This window comes from Triticum aestivum, chromosome 4A (genome assembly GCF_018294505.1).
Source record: "Triticum aestivum cultivar Chinese Spring chromosome 4A, IWGSC CS RefSeq v2.1, whole genome shotgun sequence".
Classification (NCBI taxonomy): Eukaryota; Viridiplantae; Streptophyta; class Magnoliopsida; order Poales; family Poaceae; genus Triticum; species Triticum aestivum.
Genome location: NC_057803.1, coordinates 565,746,312 through 565,764,031, shown reverse-complemented (window position 1 = coordinate 565,764,031; position 17,720 = coordinate 565,746,312).

Below are 17,720 nucleotides of genomic sequence, written 5' to 3'. Positions count from 1 at the left end.
CAAATACAGAACAGTCTGTAGTAATTTGTACTCCAACCATACTTCTGCTACTCCAAAAATTCTGAAAAATTAGGAAAACCTCAGAAATTTTTATATTAATATTCTGCAAAAATAATCAGTATTTTATCATGCTTATTTTAAAAACAATAATTATTTTCCTGAGCGCAAAAGTTTCTGTTTTTCAGCAAGATCAAATCAACTATCACCATAGACCATCCCAAAGGTCTTACTTGGCACTTTATCGAAATGAAAGCTATAAAACATGATTACTATAGTAGCTTAATCTTGTGAGCACACAAAAACATTAGGTAAAAGTGTTGGGATGTCTCCCAACAAGCGCTTTTCTTTAATGCCTTTGAAGCTAGGCACGATGATTTCAATGATGCCCACATAAAAGTAGAGGATTGAAACATAACGAGAGCATCATGAAACACATGGCAATCACATTTAAGCCTAACACAATTCCTATGCATAGGGATTTTGTGATAAAACAATTTATGGGAACAAGAATCAACTAGCATAGGAAGGCAAAACAAGCACAACTTCAAGATTTTCAACACATAGAGAGGAAACTTGATATTATTGCAATTCCTACAAGCATAAATTCCTCCCTCATAATAATTTTCAGTAGAATCATGAATAAACTCAACGATATAACTATCACATAAAGCATTCTTTTCATGATCCACATGCATAAAAAATTTATTACTCTCCACATAAGCAAATTTCTTCTCATCAATAGTAGTGGGAGCAAACTCAACAAAATAGCTATCATGTGATTGAAAATTAAAATCATGATGACAAGTTTCATGGTTATCATTATTATTTATAGCATACATGTCATCACCATAATAATCATAGATAGCAACTTTGCTGTCATGGTCAATTGAAACCTCTTCCAAAATAGTGGATTCATCATTAAATAAAGTCACGTCCTCTCCAAATCCACTTTCATCAATATAATCATCATAAATAGGAGGCATTCAATCATTATAAAAATTTGCACATCAAATCTTGGGGGACTAAAAATATCATCTCCATCAAACATAGCATCCCAAGCTTGTGGCTTTGCATATCATTAGCATCATGGATATTCAAAGAATTCATACCAATAACATTGCAATCATGCTCATCATTCAAATATTTTATGGCAAACATTTTATAAAATTCTTTTTTTCTCGAATATGCACGAGTGTGCATATCATATATTATAGAAAAAAAGGCAAAGAGTGCCTCCACCGTTGGTTACATGAATTCTATTACATGCTAATCCTCAGCACTCACCCACCTTTTTACATGAATTTTATAAAATTCTTATTCTAACACTTGAGCACAATTTTCCTTTCCACCATTTTAACGAAATACATTATAAAGATGAATAATATGATGCAACCTCAATTCCATTTTTTATAGTTTTCTTTTTATAAACCAAACTAGTGATAAAACAAGAAACTAAAAGATCCGATTGCAAGATCTAAAGATATACCTTCAAGCACTCACCTCCCTGGCAAAGGCGCCAGAAAAGAGCTTCGTTGACGGGGTGTGAGTGCCGCTTACCTAGCCTCCCCGGCAATGGCGCCATAAAAGAGCTTGATGTCTACTACACAACTTTATTATTGTAGACTCGTGTTGGGCCTCCAAGCGCAGAGTTTTGTATGACAGTAGTAATTTTCCCTCAAGTGGATGACCTAAGGTTTATCAATCCGTGGGAGGCGTAGGATGAAGATGGTCTCTCTCAAACAACCCTGCAACCAAATAACAAAGAGTCTCTTGTGTCCCCAACACACCCAATACAATGGTAAATTGTATAGGTGCACTAGTTCGGCGAAGAGATGGTGATACAAGTGCAATATGGATGGTAGATATAGGTTTTTGTAATCTGAAAATATAAAAACAGCAAGGTAACTAGTGATAAAAGTGAGCGAAAACGGTATTTCAATATTTAGAAACAAGGCATAGGGTTCATACTTTGACTAGTGCAAGTTCTCTCAACAATGATAACATAATTAGATCATATAAAAATCCCTCAATGTGCAACAAAGAGTCACTCCAAAGTCACTAATAGTGGAGAACAAATGAAGAGATTATTGTAGGGTACGAAAACACCTCAAAGTTATTAGTTTGATCGATCTATTGGGCTATTCCCATAAGTGTCACAAACAACCCAAGAGTTCGTACTAAAATAACACCTTAAGACACACATCAACCAAAACCCTAATGTCGCCTAGATACTCCAATGTCACTGATGACCCACAAGTATATGGGATCAATTGTAGCTCTTTTCGGTAAGTAAGAGTGTCAAACCCAACGAGGAGCAGAAGGAGATGACAATTTGTTTTCGGTAAGGTATTGTCTCCAAGTGCTGAAATTGTAAGTAGCAAATAGTTTGATAGAAAGATAATTTGTAACGAGCAAGTAACGATAGTAGTAACAAAAGTGCAGCAAGGTAGCCCAATCCTTTTGAGGCAAAGGATAGGACAACCAGTCTTTTATGATGAGCAAAGCGTCCTTGAGGGTACACGGGAATTTCATCTAGTCACTTCCATCATGTTGGTTTAATTCGTGTTCGCTACTTTGATAATTTGATATGTGGGTGGACCGGGGCTTAGGTGATGTTCTTACTTGAACAAACCTCCTACTTATGATTAACCCTCCTGCAAGCATCCACAACTACGAGAAAAGTATTAAGAATAAATTATAACCATAGCATTAAACTCTAGGATCCAATCGGCCCCTTACGGAATAGCGCATAAACTGGGGTTTAAGTTTCTGTCACTCTCGCAACCCATCATCTATTTGCTACTCCACAATGCATCCCCTTAGGCCCAAATATGGTGAAGTGTCATGTAGTCGACGTTCACATAACACCACTAAGGGAATAACAACATACATACTATCAAAATATCGAACACATATCAAGTTCACATGATTATTTGCAACATGATTTTTCCCATGACCTCAAGAACAAAAGCAACTACTCACAAACAATGAACATGCTCATGATCAGAGGGGTATTAATATGCATAATGGATCTGAACATATAATCTTCCACCAAATAAACCATATAGTAATCAACTACAAGATGTAATCAACACTAGTAGTCACCCCCTAGCACAAATCTATAGTTTCGGTAACAAGATTGAATACAAGAGATGAACTAGGGTTTGAGATGAGATGGTGCTAGTGAAGATGTTGATGGAGATTTCCCTCCTCAAGATGGGAGAGTTGTTGGTGATGATGATGACGATGATTTCCCCCTCCGGGAGGGAAGTTCCCCCGGCAGAATCTCTCCGCCGGACGGCAAAAGTGCTCCTGACCAAGTCCCGCCTTGACGCGGCAGCGCATCGTCCCGAAAGCCCTCATCTTATTTTTTCTAGGTCAAAACCACTTATATACCAGAAGATGGGCATCGGAGGTGGGACAAGGAGGCCACAACCCACCAGGTCGCGCCTGGAGGGCCTGGCGTGCCCAGGTGGGTTGTGCCCACCTGGTGGCCCCCCTCTGGTGTTTATTGGCTCCAATATTTCTTATATATTCCATAAAAAATCCCCATGAAGTTTCAGCTTATTTGGAGTTGTGTAGAATAGGTAGCCTGACGTAGCTTTTTCGGGTCCAGATTTCCAGCTGCCAGAACTCTCCCTCTTGATGTGTTCCTTGCAAATTATGAGAGAAAATGCATTAGAATTACTCCAAAAAGCATTATTATGGATAAAAAACATTATAAATAACAGTAAGAAAACATGATGCAAAATGGACGTATCAACTCCCCCAAGCTTAGACCTCGCTTGTCCTCAAGCAAAAATCGAAATCGAAAAACATGTCCACATGCTATGAGAGAGAGGTGTCAATAAAAACAAAATACGGACATAGAAGCATCATGTTGATTATTATAACAACAAAAACATTAAACATAGGACTTTTATCATAGGACCTTTATCATATACTTCTCATGAATAAGTAATAGTTCATCACACAATCGAAGTATAAAGCAAAAACTCTATTAGAAACCAACAAACTATGATCTCAGTTGAAAGTGCGTTAAGTCGACTAGAGGGGGTGAATAGGCGATTTTTATGAATTCTTCACTGAGGAATTTCAGGGTGAGGAAATTCTTAAGAGAAGAACTACTTGCAGCGGAAAAGGTACTCAGATGTAAGCATAACAGAACATAAGCATGGTCTTCATGATGAAATGAAAATAAGCACAGAGTACAAAAAGCATAAACACAGGATAAAACAGGATGAAGACAAACATACTGAAGAAATTGAACCAAGGAAATTGAGAAAGTCTTCAGTCAAGGTCTTCAAACAGATATGAGGAATAAGAATACATCACGGTGATGAGGAAACAGAAGGGTTGAGGAAATAGAACCAATAGGCTTGGTGAAGACAATGATTTGGTAGACCTGTTTCAACTGTTGTGACAGTTGTACGCCTGCTTAGGGCGGCTAGGTATTCAAACCTGAGGACACATAGTCCCGGACACCTAGTCCTGAACACGCAGCTCAGGACACTTAGTCCTCACTGTATTCCCCTTGACCTAAGGTCACACAGACCTTGCCCAATCACTCGTGGTAAGTCTTTAGGTGACTTCCAAACCTTCACAAACTCGGTCACTCGGCGATCCACAATTTCCTCTTGGATGCTCTAGACCATGATGCCTAACCACCTGGAAGATGCACAGTCTTCAAAGGTAACAAGCGTTAGATCCATGCAGGATCAATCTCTTCAGTGATGCTCAATCACTTTGGGTTTGTAGGTGTTTGGGTTTGGGTTTTCCTCACTTGATGATTTTCTCTCGAAGTCCTCGGAGGATGGGATGCTCTCAAATGACAAGTGTCAATTTCTCTCGGAGCAGCCAACCAGCTAGTGATTGTAGGGGGCAGCTATTTATATCCTAGAGAGCAGCCCGACATGATAAGACATAAATGCCCTTAAATGATATGACCGTTAGGTGGGAAGATATTTTGGGACAGCTGGCATGTAGCACAGCAATGGTCGGAAATTTGACTATCAAATTCCTCAATCAGAACAAATTCCTCAAAGACCAGAAGAGCTTCGTCTCTGTTACTGAAGAAATTGACTGAACTGCATGAGATTTCCAATGGCTTCACTCGAAGGGATTGGTAGGTGTAGGATTTTGAGTTGAGCATTACTTGGAAACTTTTCCTTAGTATTTCCTCACCCCCCTTTAACAGTACGGTGTTTCCTATGACTCAAGAAAGAGAAAAAGAAACTACGAAAAAAGTCTTCACGCTTCATGTTCCTCGAATGAATACCAAGTCTTCATGGTCACACCAATTTCTTCACTTTCAAAGTCTTCAGAAAGTCTTCAAAAATCCAAAGTCTTCAGTCGAAGAACTTCATTTTTAGGGGTCGACTTTCTCTGTAAATATCAAACTCCTCATAGACTTATAGACCTGTGTACACTTGCAAACGCATTAGTCCCTTAACCTATAAGTCTTCAATACACCAAAATTACTAAGGGGCACTAGATGCACTTACAATCTCCCCATTTTTGGTGATTGATGACAATATAGGTTAAGTTTTTAACGGGGATAAACATATGAAGTGTAAATACTGATATTGAGGAATTTGATTGCAGATATAGAAGAACTCCACCTGAAGATGTGCATAGTGAGGAATTTGCTTTTGAAGCAATGCACACTTGAAGAGTATAATCATGGAGGTCTCCCCCTATATCTTGTAATTCATGCATGCATTTAACATATGATATGAAGAATTCGAAATGCATGAAGAAATATGGTGACTGATGTAATTCAACATGCATGCATTAACATATATGAGGAATAAGCATGCAGAAGAACACATCAAAAGTATCAGACCACCATCGGGTTTTAAGTTTACAAGTCGATCCAGCAAAGTCTTCAAAAGAACGAGTGTTGTAACTTAGAAAAAATGCCCATATAAGTAGATCCGCTTGAAGACTAACTCAAATTTCTCCCCCTTTGTCATCGAATGACCAAAAGGGGCGGAAAGTGAGGACTAACGCCCCTGAAGAACATCATCACGGAGTCGATGAAGGAGCACCAGCATTATTGGGGTCGGTTGTTGAGGTAGGGCCTGCCACAGTGTCGTCCAAGTCTTCATGTTCATCAGTCGCGCGTGATGAAGAATATGAGCTGGCTACCAAGGATGGAACTTTGGTCTTCTTGAATTTCTTCGCCGATGGCTGAGACCAGTCAAAGTCCTGCTTGAAACCCATCTACTTCAGATCATCTTCACCATACAGATGTGAGAAAACAGCCCAGGTGCGACCGAAAACTTCATGGAGGTAGTACTGGTTTTTCTTCACTGCATTGTGCGTAGCAGTCATGTTGTGAAGAATAGAACCAAACTGACGCTTAACCCATTTGTGGTTGCGATCGACCTTCTGGTGAAGACCAAGGAGAAGCTCACGATCAGTCATCACCCTTGGAGCTGTGCCTTGAGGATTTTGCTTTGAAGCATTTGAGGCAGAGTCATGAGTGGCAGAGTCATCATTGGTGGAGTAGGATGCAGCTTTGCAGAACAGACCATCCAATGGACGAATGCCTTCATCAATGATTGCAGTAGCCTTGCCCTTTTCATCAGATGAGGAAAATGTTCGCTTGAGGACTTCTATTGGGGGCAGGTAACTGACTTGATTCTGAAAATCAGCCTTGTAGTTGAGTGAAGACCTTGTTCTAAGGAGTCTCATAATCCAAGGAGCATAAGGCTTCAACTCAAATGGAGAGAGTGCAACATTCACCAGAGTCCTCATGAAGAAGTCATGGTAGTTGATAGGAATGCCATGTATGATATTGAATAGCATATTCTTCATGTTGCCAACAACTTCTTCGTCATTCGAATCATGGCCTTTTATTGGACTCAATGTCTTTGTCAGAATGCGATAGACAGTTCTAGGCACAAACAACAATTCCTTCATGAGGAATTTGGTCCTTGGGGCTTGACCGGGCTTCAGCGGCTTCATCAACACTTGCATGTAGTGAGCAGTAAGTTCAGGTTCATGGTATATGCAACGAGCGCCTTCAAGGGTAGGACTGACAGGCAGGGCATGAAGCAATTCAGAGTCCGGTGCTTTGAAATGTGTATTCTCTGTCATCTAGTCCAATACCCAAGAGTTCACATCTTCAGCTTCTCCTGTGATGTGCAGCATGGCATAGAACTGAAGAATTAGCTCTTCATTCCAATCAACAATGTCAGTGCAAAAGTTGAGCAGTCCAGCATCATGAAGAACACTAAGGACTGGCGCGAAGCAAGGCAGTGATTCCATGTCCACGTGAGGAATATGCTCGTGGTCGAAGACTTTGTCTTTGTTGAAAAGCAGCGAAGAATAGAAGTTTGCTTGGCTGGCAGTCCAGAAACGCTTCCTTCTAAGACGAGCAGAGTCATAGGGGTTGTAGTCCGTGAAGAATACATGCTCGTGGAAGAAGTTAGCAGCCTTGAATTTTTGCTTCTTTGAGAAAGGATCCTTTGGCTTGGGCTGAGGAGTGTCAGTCAATTGCATCACAACCTCAGGAATCGCAATCTCAGGATCCGCAGGCTGAGGAATTTCAGTTTCTTCTTTAGTGGCAGCCTGGGTCTTCAATTCTTGAGCAGCAATTTCATCAGCACTAGTGGTTGGAATCTCTTCATGTATAGATGGAGTGGGGTGTGGTTCTTCAGATCCCATTTGAACTTCAGTAATCACTGGGGACTGAGGAATTTTTTGCAGAGGAGTGAACAAAGGAGAATTGGGGTGCTGATTTTCCCAAAAGTCATCATTCATCACTGGCGTTGTGCACCCAATGTCCACATGCCCATCTTAATTTATTTATTCAACGTTGGCCTCTTCAGCAGTAAACTGAGGTATCGGCGATGAGACAACTAGTGTTGAAGGGATTGCATCCACCTCAATTTCTTCATCCAACTGCTCTGAAGAAGCAGCAGAAAGAATATCTTCATCGGATCCGCTTGGGATCGCGTATTCTTCATCAAAAGGAACGAGCTCCTTTGATGGCGTGTAGGAGACTGGAACAACATAAATCGGATTTTCAAACGAGTTTGTCAATTTCAAACGAGCTCCTTTCCGTTTCTTCACAGTTGCATACTCCGCAGCCTTGGTCTTCTTCGCTTCTGATGCAGAAGGAAGAATTGGACTTGGTGTAGGTGCAGGAGGAGCAGAGTAAATTGGTTCCGTTTCTTCAGGCACAACTGATGCAGTTGCCCTAGCATGATCAGTTTCTTCAGGCACAATGGTTGAAGCTTCAGTTGTCCTGACAGTTTCTTCAGGCGCAACACTAGTTGTTGCCCTGGAAGTTTCATCAGCGGCTGGAATGCAGCCATCAGCCCTGGTAGTAGCATTTTCTTCAGCAGCCTGATTGTCATCAGCGATGCTGGCATTTTCTTCAGTAGGCTGAGCAGATGCTTCAGCCTGAGGAATTTCTTGTTGCGTGGGAGCTGCAACATTGGTGGTGAAGTTTTCAGCTAACTTCACAAATTTGACCTTGGCTCCAAGCCAGTCTATGCGGTAGACGTTGAATTCATCACTGAGTCCTTTGATCTCAGTTTGAATAGAAAGAAGTTCATCAGATGTCATATTGACAACATTTTTCTTCAGGTAGTGCTCTTTCGTGTATTGCGCCTTCTTCAGCTGCCTGGCCTTCTCAAACTTCCATTTCTCTTCGTCAATGAAGGCAGTCAACACATGACTTTGACCAGGAGTGAGGTTCATCTCAGGCAGAGGTGTGTTGGGGGTCCTTGTGCCACAACTCGAGGAAGTCGAGGATCAACTTTGGATCCAGCATCAATGGCACGTCACTGTCTTTGGCTCTAGCGGCCCTGTGTTGTTTGTCTTTGATGATTTCTTCAAGTTCTTCATCATCAGCTTCGTCCCCAGAGGACGGGACTTGAAAGGCGACCTACTTCTTTTGAGGACTTGGTCTAGTGCCTCGTCCAGCAGTAGCCTTGGTCTCAGCAAAGTGGGGCCAGTTGAAGAATGCAGATGAGCTGATGAACTTGCAGAGGCTCCTGAGGCAATAGAGATGCCTGTTGTCCTTTGGCACGAGGCGAGATGCGCAGGTGCTGAGGACTTTGACGGAGGAGTTGAGGATTTTGCAACTTGAGGAACTGGAGCGGCTTGAGGAAATGGCCGTGAGGGCTTAGCAGAAGTTAGCCGTGAGGGCATTGTAGAGGAGCTTGGCCGTGAGGGCATTGAAGAATAAGGGGCACTGTGCTTGTGTGCAGGCTTCTTAGGCATGGCCTTCTTTGGCTTGCTAGTAGAGGCCTCAACAGTGGCAGCAGCAGCAACGTAGTCTTCATTGAATTTCCTCACTGCCTCTTTTGCTACTTTGGCCAACTTAGCTTGACGCTTTGCCCATTCATCAGGATAGTCCTCACCGCGCTTGAGGATAGTGGGATCAGCTTCTTGGCCAGGTGCCAATGGAGGTCTTGGGCAAGGAGGGTGAAGAGCAAATTTCTTCATATATTTTGGAGTGACATATCTGTATTCTCTCCATTCTCGTGCCCATCTCCTCTCTATCCTTTGTATGCACACCTTGCGCTGATTTTTGTCCTCCTTTCCATGTGTGGCCTCACCAGGAGTGAAATAATCCTTGTAAATGTCATCAGGGATCTCAAAAGCGGTGTTGACATCCAGTTTCTTTCCTCCCTTCCGAGGTTTCTTTCCGTCAGCCATTTTTCTTCAGCTGAGGATTTTGAACAGTTGAATTCTCTGAAGAGGTATGCAATTTTTCTTTGAGGAACGCTGCAAATGAGTTAAGTTGATGAGAACCTAGAGATTCAGCAGCAGACATTGTACCTGTGAACAGAGTATAGGTGCGAAGAATTTGGAGAGGTCATATACGTTCTCAGAAGTTTTTGCAAAAAGAACAAGTTTGAGGAATTTGACCAGATGAATCTTGAGGAATTTCACTAAGCATTCTTTGACTTAGGTTCTAGAGTTGTACAAATTTGAAAATCCACACAATTTAGGAATCTTGAAGAGAAATGTTGCTTAGAGAAACAGATCAAGAACAGATGATATGTGAGGTGTTTAGTGTGTGAAGATTTGAGGAATAAACACCTTTTGAAGATTTGAAGAAAACATCAGAATCAACAAGGGCAGTAAAAGTAACTTTTAATTACCCTTGACGAAGAACACGACAAACTGTGAAGAGTAGATTTAGAAGCTCGTCAGTTCGGATCTTCCATGCCCTAACTTGGCGAAGGAAGACAGCTACGGCGGCGGTAGAGTGAAGAAATCCGCAACCGGCGCGAGTAAGATGGCGACGAGGTCGAGGCAGTGAAGCTCTTCCTCACCGGCAACGATGGAAGTAGTGGTGGCGCTAGGGTTTGAGAGCTTGAGTGAGGGAGTGAGGTCGAGCGGAGTAAAAACGAAGTGAGGAAGGGATGGGGTTATTTATAGCCAAAGTGAAAAACTGCTCGCCCGAGGAAATTGGACGAACGTGCCCCTGGACCTTCTCATTCGCGTGACATGTGTCACCCACGTACAGAGAGGTGACGATCGTGTGCGATCATGGGTGCATAGGATAATATATATCGTGGAAAGTGGAGCGGTTTGAGCGGAAAAAGCTGAAAATTCAGATAAGATAAGTTTAAAGTTTCGTTTGCAAATTCTTCAGCTGACAAGGACATAGTGAAGATTTTGAACGACTTTCAAATAGAACTCACATGAAGAATTTGTTAATAGACTGGGTTGAGTTTAGCATAGAGGGGGAAGGGTCCGATCACATTCACTTAGCAGAACAAGCAACTTGAAGAAATAGCAATAAGTGAACGCTGTAGAGGACATAAACTCACATATATCTATATGACAATGAAGAAAACCAACGGAGAGAGTGAAGATATTGCAAAGTTTAAGAAAATGAACAACTGAGGAATTTCAAAAACTCAAATTGAAGATTTTCAACTTTTGGTGGTGGCGTGACCCACCGTATAAGCATGATGATTTTAGACATCGCGTACAATTGTCGTAGGGTTCTGAGAATCAAATTCTTCGTTAATTTTTTCACACTTAGAGGGTTAGTCTTCATTGATTGAAGAAAAATGTTACTTTGTGTGTTGCACATCTAAGTCATCAATTTTGCACAAGTGTTAGGATGTGTGTCCTTTTCAAAGGACATCCGAAGATTCTAAGATATTTAGCTCACACCTCAACTTGCTAAATCTCTTCTCACCCAAGGGCTTTGTGAAGATATCGGCTAGATGTTCTTCAGTCTTCACATGCTCAATAGCGATGTCGCTCTTCAACACATGATCACGAAGAAAATGATGACGAATTTGAATGTGCTTTGTCTTCGAGTGCTGAACTGGGTTATGAGCAATCTTGATGGCACTCTCATTGTCACAGTAGAGAGGCACATTCTTCATGTTGATGCCGCAGTCCTTGAGGGTTTGCTTCATCCACAACAATTGAGCACAGCAAGAACCAACAGCAATGTACTCAGCTTCAGCAGTAGACAGTGATACACAGTTTTGTTTCGTCGAGGACCAACAGACCAAGGATCGTCCGAGGAAATGGCATGTGCCTGATGTTGACTTGCGGTCCGCATGATCACCAACATAGTCAGAATCTGAATATCCAATGAGATTGAAAACCGAGCCCTTGGGATACCTGCTACCTCTTGAGCAATGTGTTGGTTTTCCCTTGAAGAGGAAAGGGTGATGCAGCAAAGTAGCATAAGTATTTCCCTCAGTTTTTGAGAACCAAGGTATCAATCCAGTAGGAGACTACACGCAAGTCCCTCGTACCTACACAAACAAATAAGAACCTCGCAACCAACGTGATAAAGGGGTTATCAAGCCCTTCACGGTCACTTACGAGAGTGAGATCTGATAGAGATAATAATAATAAGATAAATATTTCTGGTATTTTTATGATATAGATTGAAAGTAAAGATTGCAAAATAAAATTGATTGGAAACTTATATCATGGAAAATAGACCCGGGGGCCATAGGTTTCACTAGTGGATTCTCTCAAGATAGCATAGGTATTACGGTGGGTGAACAAATTATTGTCGAGCAATTGATAAAAAAGTGCATAATTATGAGAATATCTAGGCATGATCATGTATATAGGCATCACGTCTGAGACAAGTAGACCGAAACGATTCTGCATCTACTACTATTACTCCACACATCGACCGCTATCCAGCATGCATCTAGAGTATTAAGTTCATAAGAACAAAGTAACGCATTAGGCAAGATGACATGGTGTAGAGGGATAAACTCAAGCAATATGATATAAACCCCATCTTTTTATCCTCGATGGCAACAATAAAATACGTGCCTTGCTGCCCCTACTGTCACTGGGAAAGGACACTGCAAGATTGAACCCAAAGTTAAGCACTTCTCCCATTGCAAGAAAGATCAATCTAGTAGGCCAAACCAAACTGATAATTCGAAGAGACTTGCAAAGATAACCAATCATACATAAAAGATTTCAGAGAAGAATCAAATATTGTTCATAGATAAACTTGATCATAAACCCACAATTCATCGGATCTCGACAAACACACCCCAAAAAGAGTTACATCAAATAGATCTCCAAGAAGATCAAGGAGAACATTGTATTGAGATCCAAAGAGAGAGAAGAAGCCATCTAGCTAATAACTATGGACCCGAAGGTCTGAAGTAAACTACTCACACATCATCGGAGAGGCTATGGTGTTGATGTAGAGGCCCTCCGTGATTGATCCCCCCTCTGGCGGAGCTCCGGAAAAGGCCTCAAGATGGGATCTCTTGGGTACAGAAGGTTGCGGCGGTGGAAATAGGGTTTCGTGGTGCTCTTGGATGTTTTAGGGGTATATGGATATATATAGGGCTGGACTATTCTGTTACTAGTAACAAAATATTATTCTGTTACCCCTGGGCTATATAAGTACAAACATACATATATATCAGTACGACTACTCTGTTTTTCACATGAGAAAACAACAGTATCCGTCATGTCGTATTCAAAATTACTCTTAAATGGTTGCGAAGTAGAGAAAACGTTCAACATGACTAAGTTTCGCATTTTTGATAGCTATCCAAGGGTATATTATTTGCCATATTTCGACAAACTTTTAAAAAAATCGCGATCAAAATCAAATTTGACCGTATTCGAATTCGTTTTTAAACCGTAAGGAATTAGAAAAATATTTCTATATGAAAAAGTTGCGCATTTTACATAGCTTTCCAACGCCGTATCATTTGCGTCAATCCGACAAACCGTTTGCAAAAAATCGCGAAAATACATTTCGCACAGAATTTCACTGTTTTTCAAATTACTTTTAAATCATATAAAATTAGAAAAAATAATACATATATGGAAGATGCGGATTTTCACCAGCTTTCTAACGCCATCTTATTTGCTCAATTCCGACAAACTGTTTGAAAATTGAGTCCAAAATACGATTCACGTTTTCGATTTTGAAAAAAATGGTTTTTTCAAAACTGCTCTTAAACCATAATGATTTTGCAAAAACGTTCAATATACTTGAAATATGGTTGTCAAGAGCTTTCCAATGATATATTACACGCCACGTTCCGACAAAAAATTACAAAAAGTTTTTGAACTAAAGAAGACGATCTGTTAAACACAATTGAAAGCATCAGTTCAACCACTTCGAAAACATCAGTACAACCACCTGAAACCGTCAGTTCAAAAAAGGTAACAGAATAATATTCTGTTACGCGTAACAGAATAGCCCAGATGTATATATATATAGGAGGAAGAAGTAGGTCGGTGGAGCCACGAGCGGCCCACGAGGGTGGAGGGCGCGCAGGGAGTAGGCACGCCCCCTGCCTCGTGGCCTCCTCGTTGGTTTCTTGACGTCCACTCCAAGTCCCCTGGATCACGTTTGTTCCAAAAATAACTTTCCCGAAGGTTTTATTCCGCTTGGGTTCTGTTTGATATTCCTTTTCTACGAAACACTAAAATAGGCAAAAAACAGCAATTTGCACTAGGCCTTGGGTTAGTAGGTTAGTTCCAAAAATAAAATAAAAGTTTATAAATAAGCCCATTAACATCCAAAACAGATAATATAATAGCATGGAACAATAAAAAATTATAGATATGTTGGAGACGTATCAAGCATCCCCAAGCTTAATTCCTGCTCGTCCTCGAGTAGGTAAATGATAAAAACAGAATTCTTGATGTGGAATGCTACCTAGCATAATTCTCTATGTAATTTTCTTTATTGTGGCATGAATATTCAGATCCGAGAGATTCAAGACAAAAGTTTAATATTGACATAAAAATAATAATACTTCAAGCATACTTACTAAGCAACCATGTCTTCTCAAAATAACATGGCAAAAGAAAGTTCATCCCTACAAAATCATATAGTTTGGTCATGCTCCATTTTCGTCACACAAGAATGCTCTCATCTTGCACAACCTGGTTGACAAGCCAAGAAAATGTTTCATACTTTAGTAATCTCAAACTTTTTTCAACTTTCACGCAATACATGAGCATGAGTCATGGATATAGCACTATGGGTGGAATAGAATAATGATAGGGGGGTTATGTGGAGAAGACAAAAAAGGAGAAAGTCTCACATTGACGCGGCTAATCAACGGGCTAGGGAGATGCCCATCAATTGATGTCAATGCAAGGAGTAGGGATTGCCATGCAATGGATGCACTAGAGCTATAAATGTATGAAAGATCAACAAAATAAACTAAGTGGGTGTGCATCCAACTTGCTTGCTCACGAAGACCTAGGGTATTTGAGGAAGCCCATTTTTGGAATACACAAGCCAAGTTCTATAATGAAAAATTTCCACTAGTATATGAAAGTGAACAAACAAGAGACTCCCTGTCATAAAGATCATGGCGCTACTTCGAAGCACAAGTGTGGACAAAAAGGATATTAGCATTGCCCCTTTTTATTTCTTTTCTTTTGTTTGTTCTCTTTTTTCCTTTTTTGGGACTTTTTTTATTTGGCCTTTCTTTTTTCTTTTTAATTTGGGATTATGCTCTATTAATGATGATCATCACACTTCTATTTATTTACAACTCAATGATTACAACTCGATACTAGAACAAAGTATGACTCTATATGAATGCCTTCGGCGGTGTACCGGGAAGGGCAATGAATCAAGAGTGACATGTATGATAAATTATGCATGGCGGCTTTGCTAAAAATACGATGTCAACTACATGATCATGCAAGGCAATATGACAATGATGAAGTGTGTCATAAATGAAACAGTGGAAAGTTGCATGGCAATATATCTCGGAATGGCTATGGAAATGCCATAATAGGTAGGTATGGTGGCTGTTTTGAGGAAGATATAAGGAGGTTTATGTGTGATAAAGCGTATCATATCATGGGATTTGGATGCACCAACGAAGTTTGCACCAACTCTCAAGGTGAGAAAGGGCAATGCACGGTACTGAAGAGGCTAGCAATGATGGAAGGGTGAGAGTGCGTATAATCCATGGACTCAACATTAGTCATAAAGAACTCACATACTTATTGCAAAAATATACAAGTCATAAAAAACCAAGCACTACGTGCATGCTCCTAGGGGGATAGATTGGTAGGAAAAGACCATCGCTCGTCCCCGATCGCCACTCATAAGGAAGACAATCAAAGAACACCTCATGTTTCAAATTTGTTACACAACGGTTACCATACGTGCATGCTACGGGACTTGCAATCTTCAACACAAGTATTTCTCAAATTCACAATTACTCAACTAGTACACTCTAATATCACCACCTTTATATCTCAAAACAATTATTAAGTATCAAACTTCTCATAGTATTCAATGCACTTTCTATGATAGTTATTATTATACCCATATTGGATGCCTATCATATTGGGACTAGTTTCATAACCAAAGCAAATTACCATGCTATTCTAAGTAACTCTAAAAATGGTATAAGTGAAGCATGAGAGATCAATAATTTCTATAAAATAAAATCACCACCGTGCTCTAAAATATATAAGTGAAGCACTAGAGCAAAATTATCTAGCTCAAAAGATATAAGTGAAGCACATAGAGTATTCTAATAAATTTCAATTCATGTGTGTATCTCCCAAAAGGTGTGTACAACAAGGATGATTGTGGTAAACTAAGAAGCAAAGACTCAAATCATACAAGACGCTCCAAGCAAAACACATATCATGTGGTGAATAAAAATATAGCCTCAAGTAAAGTTACCGATAGAAGAAGACGAAAGAGGGGATGCCTTCCGGGGCATCCCCAAGCTTAGGCTTTTGGTTGTCCTTGAATTTTAACTTGGGGTGCCTTGGTCATCCCCAAGCTTAGGCTCTTTCCACTCCTTGTTCCATAATCCATCAAATCTTTACCCAAAACTTGAAAACTTCACAACACAAGCTTAGGCTCTTTCCACTCCTTGTTCCATAATCCATCAAATCTTTACCCAAAACTTGAAAACTTCACAACACAAAACTTAAACAGAAAATATCATGAGCTCCATTAGTATAAGAAAATAAACCACCACTTAAGGTACAGTAATGAACTCATTCTTTATCTATTTTGGTGTTAAAACTACTGTATTCCAACTTCTCTATGGTTCATAACCTCCGATACTAGCCATAGATTCATCAGAATAAGCAAACAACACGCGAAAAACAGAATCTGTCAAAAACAGAACAATCCGTAGTAATCTGTAGGTTTCGAATACTTCTGTAACCCCAAAAATTCTAAAATAAATTGCTGGACTTGAGTAATTTATCTATTAATCATCTGCAAAACGAATCAACCTAATCGCACTCTCCATTAAAAAATGGCAGCAAATCTTGTGAGTGCTAAAGTTTCTGTTCTTTACAGCAAGATCGCAAAGACTTTCCCCAAGTCTTCCCAAAGGTTCTACTTGGCACAAACACTAATTAAAAGCATAAAACCACATCTAAACAGAGGCTAGATGAATTATTTATTACTAAACAGAACCAAAAACCAAGAAACAAAAATAAAATTGGGTTGCCTCCCAACAAGCGCTATTGTTTAACGCCCCTAGCTAGGCATAAAAGCAAGAATAGATCTAGGTATTGCCATGATAATGATAAGGTAAATCGCGAAAACTCATATCATAATCCCTACGTTCAGCAGCAAGCTTTCTTTGCGGCAAGCAAAAGTAATCAAAAGGGCTAAATTTAATGGGAATAAGTCCCCAAGATCAAGCTCGGGAGGTGTTGGTTCCTCCTTTGGCCCCTCATATTGCACAACCAATTCATCATTATAAGCATTCTTTTGGAAAAAAGTATTGAGCCTTTGTTCAAGGGAAAAACATAACCCATTATTCTGGATAGCAAAATTATCATTAAGTTTAGAGATCCTGTTAACAAGAACATCAGTAGGAACCTTTTTTCTAAGGTTTTCATTAAAGACAACATGATCTAAAGATCGTAAATGCATAATGTATTCTTGATAAAAAATGATTGCTTCTATGGGAGGACGGCCGGCATCCACCCTATAATGCGCAAAAAATTCATTGGCCTCCTTTATTATACTAGGAAATATGCCCGTGCGTTGCAACGGGAGAAAAAACTTATGACATGCCCATCCACTACCTATCTTACATCGACCATAACTTACATGAAAACAAATGTTGCCCACTATGAACACCACAACATCCCTGTGGCCCATGCAAGTCCTTTGACACAACGTTGAGCATGTGATGCAACCTCCACTCTACGCCCACAACCCACAGCGTCATCCAATAGCAATGCACAATGCTGCTTTACAGGGATTCAAGACG